The sequence below is a fragment of the Rhinichthys klamathensis genome, unplaced genomic scaffold (assembly GCF_029890125.1).
Source record: "Rhinichthys klamathensis goyatoka isolate OS25496 unplaced genomic scaffold, OSU_Roscu_1.1 h1tg000051l_1, whole genome shotgun sequence".
In the NCBI taxonomy this organism is placed as follows: domain Eukaryota; kingdom Metazoa; phylum Chordata; class Actinopteri; order Cypriniformes; family Leuciscidae; genus Rhinichthys; species Rhinichthys klamathensis.
Genome location: NW_026606597.1, coordinates 750,295 through 760,527, shown reverse-complemented (window position 1 = coordinate 760,527; position 10,233 = coordinate 750,295).

Here is a 10,233-nt window from a genome sequence, read left to right as displayed (position 1 = left end):
TGCTGCAACAGACCAGGCCATTGTGACAGTCCACAACAAAAATCAAATACAAAACCATACATTTTAATATGTTCAGTGCTAATATTGCAGCGTCTAATGTCAATCCACAGGTTAGAATGTTGGTCAAGAATCATCAGTACTGAGGTTCCAGGTTTCCTGTGAAAATATTGTGACAGCTGTGCTATTGCACTTATTTAGAAAATACCTTGACAAAGGCTGCTTGTCTGCTGAAACTTGGAAACAATAAAAATACTTAAAGGACAATTCCGGCGCAAAATGAACCTAGGGGTTAATAACACATGGGTACCGAGTCGACCATTCTCTGGGATGTGTTTTCATGATAATCGAATGTACTCAGTTTTAGCTCGAACCACAGATTAGCGTATAACGCTAGTATATAGGGCATAGAGTAAGTAAAAATAAAAATCGCTAGTTAATACCACTAACAAGGCTCAAAATAGCCCCACACTAACACGGTAGCATAATGAGGGTCCCTACATGCAAACCGAAGCATTGAGAACTCTGTTAGTGTACAGAGAGTTTAATAAGAAGATACTTTATAAAGACAGTACACTTCGCGTATACAGGCAGGAGCTTTGGAAAACAGTCTCGAACAGTCGAACCACAAACGCCGATTCACCTCTCGGAGTGAAAATGCTTGAGCTATGTTTTTGGTAAAAATATTGAAAGTTCGGGGCCCCTTCTTCCCTTGTAGTTAGTCACCCATATATTTTAATAAACAGATATAATTCATGCATTTCCATGTAATTAGATTTCACAAACATAATTCCTATCGACCAGCACGTATAGCACTGCGTTCGTGGTTCGACTGGTCGAGACTGTTTTCCAAAGATGGCTCCTGCCTGTATACACGAAGTGTACTGTCTTTATAAAGTAGGCCTCTTCTAAACTGTATGTACACTTACAAAGTTCTCAATGCTTCGGTTTGCAGGGACCCTCATTATGCTACCGTGTTAGTGTGGGGCTATTTTGAGCCTTGTTAGTGGTATTAACTAGCGATTTTTATTTTTACTTACTCTATGCCCTATATACTAGCATTATAAGCTAATCTGTGGTTCAAGCTAAAACTGGGTACATTCGATTATCATGAAAACACATCCCAGAGAACGGTCGACTCGGTACCCATGTGTTATTTACCCCTAGGTTCATTTTCCGAAGGAATTGTCCTTTAAGTGAGTGTGTAGTTATAATCTGTCTTACATAGCACTTATTTAGCATAGTTTCACAAATTCACACTTACATATAATTGGATATAGTATAAAATATGCACATTTGTCTCCGAGCTCGGAATTTGGCCCGAACCACATCCCCCCCGTCCCTGGCTGCAGGGATAGGAATAATCGAGAGTGGGGAGTTGGGGTGGAGGAGGGATACTGGAAAACCCGTCGTGGAACAGTCAGCTCTATATTTAAGCCTCCTCTTGTACTAATGGGTAGACTATCAGAACATGCTCGTCCCCAACATTGATGATAAAACATCATTAAATTAGATGGGTAAAGTAAAATGTGAAGACTGTAGCAAATGATTATTCATTGAAAGACAAGAAAGTATGTGATAAATCCAATGATGCACAATGATTACTCCTAGCTTCATATAACAGAACACCTGAGTGTTCAAAATGCTGCAACATGAAAAATAAAGACCTGGATGACCCCAGATACTAAGTTCTCTTTCACAGGGCAGACTAGTTCAGCCGCCATTTTCTGTTCTTATGACCACACAGTATATTAAGAAAAACAGGAAGCCATGTGGTAGATTGCAAAAGGAAATGTTGTTAAATAATGACCTGCCTTGGCTGAAGTTTCACCAGATGATGTCCACATGCTCATGTTGACATCAAGGATCAAAATCCGTTATGAGATCACCTGAACCCTACAGCACAACTTCACAACTTGCTAGTTCTAATAATATTAAGCAGCTGAAATGTTCAACAGTGTGTATTTTTACTGATTGATTAGCTGTATTTGGAGAATTGTATAAAAATGAGGGGAAATGAGTTTAAAGTATTGAAACTTAAATTTCTAATTAAGCTCATATAGTATAGTGTGTTGTGTTAAAACATTAAAATATGAAAATCAAAACAATCAATTAAATATCAAAGAAAATAATTGTTTTATACCTGATTGTTGGGTCAACAATAACATACCCAATTGTAAAAGTCAAAACGATTTTAAAAAAAAATTAACTGACCGAAACAGAGCCTCAGACAAAACAGGGCTGGCAGAGTGTACTGGCAGAACAGCACTGCTGGGCAGTAGGTAAAGACTCTTACAAAAACACTCAAAATGTCATAACATGTTTTTGGCAATTACTTCATTATTTATTTAGGTCTGATTGCATAGACTTTTTAAGGAAAGTCTTTTAAATCACAGAATTCTTTGGGGAACTTGAAACTTCCCTTATTCTGCAGGCAGTCTCGCACTTTGAGGTTCTTCTCCAGATTTTTCTCAGCCATATTTTTTTGTTTTTATTTATTTACTGCCACAAAATGAGCGTATAATTTGAAATGAAATACACTTTATTGACCCTGATAGGGACATTACTAATGGACTCAAAGCCAGCATTTCCGCAGAACCTGATACATTAAAAATGTACACAAAATATTCATACACATGCACCATACACGTATAGTTAGACGTCGCTAATCCATGTTCAACAGTCTAATTGATACCGGCACATAAGAGTTTTTAAACCTGTTCTGTTTATAACGGAGAGTTCTATACCTTCTTCCAGACGGCAAGAATTCACAACAGGTATAGAGCACATGAAACGGGTCACTTAAAATCCAAAAATTCTATTTCTAAGAGTATTCGGTTTTTGGGCCCAACATCACTGAAATCACAGAACTGAAAGAAGGCATATCAAACCGCCTGTGCCATACAGGGTCAAATTTATATATGTGTTGTGGGTACGGATGCCTAGGAACACACAAATTCTCAGATCTCTAAAAACGTTCTCGAAAAGGGAGCACCTGTTGGGAATGTGAAAGATTTCAAACACCATGCAGTGGACCTGCCACAGAGTAGCCTTAATTTCCTGTCTGCAAGTAGGAGGAGGTTTTGGTGGCCTCCTCGTCTTTCACAATGACACAAACCAAGCCTCGGACCCGGCCAGCAGGGGAACATCCAACCCTCTCACTTCTTATTCCCAATTCCTCATTTTCCTCTTAACTTTGACTGCAAAATGAACAATCCACCAGCAGATTATGGTCAAATAACTATTTATAGATGTTTTATCACCCATCGATGGATGCAGAAACACATACACACACATACAGTCAACCTATTGTAGTATACTGTAGAGCTCTGCTCTATAGTACATGAGTTCAAAATAACAAAACATATTATAAAAGGAAAATGTTGGTATTTTTATGGTAAGTGTGATTTTAGTGCAGCTTTTGTATCAAGTATGATCTTAACAGGGACTATGTTCAATCAAAAACAAGGTCAACTATAATTCATCATACACTTCATGCTGTATTGCTAAAAGGGATTTCCCATTTTGAGTCAATTGCCCTTAAGAAAAGAGAAGCACATTCATGAAGATATTATAAATCAAATAATATATATTTTGTTATTGAGTCTTTTTAGCCAAAGTCGTTTTTTTTTTTTTCATTCTCAAATATGTCTTTGGTAAAGGTCAACAGGATAAAAATGAATGGAACTGTACTTCCAGCGGAGGGTTTAAAACAGTGGTTTCAAACGGTGGTTCTGATCTTTATCTCTGTGGTTTTGGTGTGCAAAATTAGCCACATCAAACAGCAAGGTGTGTTTGAATTTGTGTGAGTACATGTACTTGTTGTGGAGGGGGCGGTTGACCTGAGGCTGGCTGCATGTTTTATCTTAACAAAGCAGACTTCCTGTAAGGTTCAATACTTCCTCCCAGGGTCCAGCTCAAGTGGTCACACCTGCACTAACAGACACCTAGAACCACACACCAACCAATGGTCACTGTAGGCTGTGATCAAGAAAAAGAAATCACCAGAATACACTGTAGACATACTGTACAAGGAATACTATTGTCGTACACATCAAAAGCTCATATAGAGTTAGGAACAGTGTTTAGAAGAGAAAATGGTTCAATTGATTGATGCCATTAAGCAGTCCAGTTTATGGCAGTGGGCAGAAAGCTGTTGGTAAGTCCATGATTACTATATGGCAGCTACATGAAGAATGAGAAGATGGCAGGGCAGCAGTTTTGGCTCTGTTATTCATCTTAAATAGGCACCACCTAACCCCATCCTTAAACGTAACCATCACTGGTGCGTAAGCAGATTGTACGAAAAAATACAAATGAGATCGTACAAATTCATACAAATTAGCCAACAATTCGTCAAAATGTAAAACGTTACGAATTGTCACGCGATTTTGTTGACTATTCAAAAGGAAACAATCTACAGACAACCAGATGATCTACATGGTCTTCTTGAGCAAAGCCACCTGTAGATGGATCCGACTGCACCTCTGTCGCATACAAAAAACAACAGAAGAACACAGACTGTTATCATGGAATCAAAACTGACCCCATTCACTGTTCCTATCCCTCATTTCAATGCATCCTTTCCAAATTCCATCATTTAATGTTTTCACTATCCATTAATTTCAGTGCATATAATTTTTACCCACATTTGTTGTTCTCTTTGAATATCCTCTTTACTTGGGAAGATAACACATTACACAAGTAAAATGGGTGAGAATGCTATTTCATGTTGACTCAACAGGACATCCAACCACATTGATCTAAGGAGATCACTGCTTGCTACAATTTGAAGATTTATCTGTATCATTTTGTAGATTAACAAGCTGTACGAGACAGTTGTATGAGAAATGTGAACTCAAATTCACTCATACAAAAGAAAAATGAAATAAGAAGTGTCTACTTAGGAAAAATATGATGCTTCATATCTTGCTGCATTGTTTCAGCTGACTTTATACACTGATGCTAGTCAGAGACTAGTGTTCTCATATGCCATTTAACTTAGTTCCTCTGATAAAGTGAAGTCAAGTTTCTTGAGGGATAAAATATTTAACACAATATCATAAAGAACACTTTACACAGGACTAATTTACTGTTGATGTTTTATTTACTGAGATGAATATCATGATACACTATTATGATGGTGTCTTGTGCATTTATTGGGCTGCCTGTCCACAAGTTCATCATGTGCTACATCCTAACATAGCGTTAAGATTTCTTGACATTTTCTCTGTTCATTTGGAGTGAACAGATGCAATTTGCCTGTTTGGGTGAATAATGATCAGGATGACTACAACTGAGGCTGAGATTCATGGCACTAGGCTGAATTATCTTATAGTTCCTGCAATATGCAATAGTGTGTTTTTGTTCTGAGAAAGAATGAATGAGCAACAATAATGTAAAAACGGGTAGACGCACACAAGTGTCCCTGTCATTTTAGTTTTGTGGGCCCTATAGCTTCAAAATGCTTCCTCTTTCTAAATGTATTGCTCAAGTCAAGCCAGGATGACTCAGACACCATGTATCATCTGGACTGGGGCATGGAGTCTTAACCCGCTCTTAGCCATCGCCAATAGAATGTCACTCATGGAAAAAAGGACTTATATAGCAATGTTTTAGTGAGGAATACTCTGAATGATTTACCACAGTGAATTTTGGTGTGAGTCAGTATATGGTAGATATTTCCCATCTCTATATAAAGCATACAGTAATTTTAACCAGGCAATATATATATATAATATATATATATATATATATACACTGAACAAAATTATAAACGCAACACTTTTGTTTTTGCTCCCATTTTTCATGAGCTGAAGCTGAACTCAAAGATCTAAGACTTTTTCTTTGTACACAAAAGGCCTATTTCTCTCAAATATTGTTCACAAATCTGTTTAAATCTGTGTTAGTGAGCACTTCTCCTTTGCCGAGATAATCCATCCGCCTCACAGGTGTGCCGTATCAAGATGCTGATTACTGACTAGACAGCATGATGATTGCTAGGGTTGGGTATCGTTTGAATTTGAACGATTCCAATTCCGATTCCTTGTTTTGATTCCGGTTCCTAACGATTCTCGATTCCGATTCTTTTAAGAGGCGGGGTCAAAAAAGATAAGGATATTTTAAATGAGCTAGCTAACCAACAGTCTTTCTGAAGGAAATAGTCTGACCTTCTCCATCAATTTTAATTCTATGAACTTTTAACTTTTTATGAACTTTACTATGAATTTCTCACAGGGCTGTTTTCAACTACAATATAAATATCAAATCTATGAACTTGAATATAAATATTATAAATTATGAATATATTTTCACAGGGGTACACTTTCCTCAAGAGAGCTTTATTTTTGAAAACCTCATGAAAACACATTTACACATGAGTGTATGATGCTGCAGATCCTTGAACATGTTACCGTGCTCCCACTGAAGGGCTAACCTAGGGCTGTCAAGATTGCTCAAAAATGACGTTGGAATATTCCCTCTAAAGAAACCACATATATTGAACTATTCGAACATCTGGTTGCGCATTTTGTCAATGACGCGCATTACGTCAATAATAGGACAAATTAATACAAAGAGACATAACTACTTGTATAGGTACTTTAAGTTTAAACATATTTGACAACGTATTAACTAACACAAAAACAAGAATCAACTAACGGCCAAGACCGCAGACCTCACTCTCGCTTAACTGCAGGCTCTCTCTCTCTCTCGCCCTCACGCTCTCTGCGCATAACGGTTTAAATGAACAACAATAAACAAATGTAGAGTGCTGATCAAGAGTTTTGTGCAAGCAATTTAAGGTCACGACTCTTGTCCTAAATATAGCAGACTTCATTCAGTGATTGAAACAAATATTATTAACATTAATTGAAGTTTTACAGTATATATAACCGACATTGATCGCTCCGAACGAGCTGTGGTAAACTGCTGCTATAATGGCTATTTTTTCGGGGGCGTCGGGCCACGCCCCCTTGGCGGGCTCTGACGTGTATGATGTAATGCTAGCTCATTGGCGCACACGTTGGAGGCGCCCGCACCATTGGATGTGCAGTTGCCGCAGCACAGCCAATGAGTGAGCCAGACACTCACAGACACTCACACTGTGCAGCTGGAAAATGCGTTTTGCCACTCGCAAAGCAGACAGCCGCGCTTCTGCTACCGCGGGCGTGTCCGGTCGGCGGACTGTGAATCGAAACTAGGAATCGAAATTTAAACTTTTGAACGATTCCGGGAAAATCGAAAAGCTAGTCCCGGTTCCAATCGATACTCGATACCCAAGCCTAATGATTGCACAGGTGTGCCTTAGGCTGGCCACAATAAAAGGCCACTCTTAAATGTGCCGTTTTATCACACAGCACAATGCCACAGATGTCGCAAGTTTTGAGGGAGCGTATCAATATCATCAACTCTTTCACTCAACAAGAGTATCTATTCTTGAAATTTTCCGGTGAGAAGACGAACAAGAATCTGAGCTTGTGATGTGAGGCGCTGTCAAAAGCAATCATATTTGCGCTTATATATATTGTCAGTTCAGTTCATCCAAAGCATCACTGAAATATTTAAAAGTTAATTTCTGTATTATAATTCTCTCTTACTGTTATATGAAATAATGACATTACAAAGCGAAACTATTGCAGGGTTTTTTCATTGCACGTTTTTTTTATCTTTCACGTTTTTTTGTTTTTTTTTAGGTTTAAAGGGGGGCCCGACGAAAAAAGTTTGAGAACCACTGCCCTAGATCAGTGTTAGGCTACTTATCCTGCGGCTCGCCAAGCTTTAATTTGTGGCTCGCTTGGCGGTAAATAATACGGTGATATGATCATGCAGTCAATACCGATATTTAAACATTAAAAACAAGTAGGCTAGGGCTATAAGTTTACATAACCCATTAAAAACTAAAAGTGTCAGTCTCTATTACAAATAATTTCGATCGGATTGAAAGGGGTTGTTTATTCCTTTTCTAATCCGATCGAGAGAACATCTTGATCGGATTGAAAACCGAAACTGAAAGGACGACGTATGCCGCGCTGAAGGAGCTGTTCTTGAATAAAGTGTCATAAATGAGTGTCCAGTCATTCTAAAATTCACTCAGCGTCCGTGAAGCGGAGCAGGACAACGTCCCACCAGTCCTTGTTTCGGATTCTCATCCACAGACGACTGGTTCTGGGTATTTTTACTGCGTGATAAATATAAGCAGCACAGCACAACGGTTCATGCCCGTCTCCAAATTATGAACAGAAATGGATAAATATTAAGTCTGCTGTTTAAAACAAATAAAGAACCAATGAATAGTTATTATGTGCAAACAGCTGGAAACTCCGTATAGGCTATTTGTGCAGAGTGCGGCATGTCAAAAAATGTATTCCAATTTGAAGCTTGTGACATCAACCGATCACGTGTTTAGCGTTCATACAAAGTAGGCCTAATACAGTCAGATTCATCAATCGGGATGGTTAGAGATACATGATGGGCTAATGTAGAAAAAAATAACTTACGGTCATTAAATATATTCTGGGATGAATATATTCTGGGAATCCTGCTTTTTTTGTCATTGAGGGAAATCATCTTGTCTCAGAACAAATTTGACTGGTAAATGTTTTTTGCCGCCCTTTTGTATTTATTGCAATGCATATGTTCAGGGATGACAGATTGATAAGCAGACATGGTATTTATGACTGGATGTAACTTTTGATACTTTTCGGTCAAATTGGCTCTCCGACTGATTTTGTCCAATCAGTATGGCTCTCGTGAAAAAAATAGTAAAGACCATTGCCCTAGATAGATAGATAGATAGATAGATAGATAGATAGATAGATAGATAGATAGATAGACTAAAATAAATTTAGAACGAATATAAATTCGTTCAAGAATAGATACTCTTGTTGAGTGAAAGAGTTGATGATACTGTTAATGTTTTATAAAATGTAGGCTATTAGTGTGTTGTGTTAAGTGATTCAGCAATGACTGATTATTTGACAAAGTACAGTGGAAGCCATTCAAATCTTATTTGCACATTTGAAATTAGTTTTATTAGATTGGTCCAACAATTGACGGTGGGGCGTAGATAATTGTACATGCTTTTGGAAATAACACAGGGGTAATATGGCCTGGTAGGCTAAATATTTATCTGTGTTTCAGACAATACACCTCAATCAACCGCGCCATCTTGTGGTCAGGAGTGGGATACATTATATCATAATTTATTCTTCAAAATATTTTCTTTTGTGTTCTGCAGAAGAACGAAACTCAAACTGTACATGTTCAGAACAACATGAAAGTGAATACATGACAGAATTTGACAGAAAAGCCTACAATCCTCAGCAACATTAAAGCTAGAAAACAATCTTCACTTTCCATTCATCATTTTTTAACTATAAAACCACTGCACCACTCCAACCTTAACTTGTTTAGTTTCCAAACACTAACTCATAATCTCACGTTGTTTTTCATGACTGTTCATTAAGGATACTACAAACTATAAAAACATAATGTGCACTTCATTTTTGCTTTCCTCTTATTGTAACAAATTACCATAATTACTTCAACAATTGTTGCATTATAACCACAAGTTTAGTCAGACATCTGGAGAGATGAAAAATGTGAGATGTCCATAGATGCAAAACTCCCAAAGTGATTGATTAGTCATTAAACAAAATATGTCCCAAACCTACTCAGGGAACAATACCAAGATGACCTTAAAAAGAAAAGTTCATCAAGACTTTGGAAAGGCCTTGTTTTAAAGTTTATACCAATATAAAAGTACTTCAAATTAAAAGGTGTTTATGCATGTGGATATTGTACGTGACAAGATGATGCGATAGATAGATAGATAGATAGATAGATAGATAGATAGATAGATAGATAGATAGATAGATAGATAGATAGATAGATAGATAGATAGATAGATAGCCTATATATATATATATATATATATATATTCGTTCAAGAATATATACTCTTGTTGAGTGAAAGAGTTGATGATACTGTTAATGTTTTATGAATGTAAGCTATGTGTGTGTTGTGTTAAGTGATTCAGCAATGACTGATTATTTGACCAAGTACAGTGGAAGCCATTTAAATCTTATTTGCACATTTGAAATTAGTTTTATTAGATTGGTCCAACAATTGACAGTGGGGCGGGAATTAGAAAAGGCACTTTCTCCATAAAATTTAAAGACGTAGATAAAGGAAAAAGTCTTCTCATTTTTTAAGAAATCAGAGAGTCACAAAGTC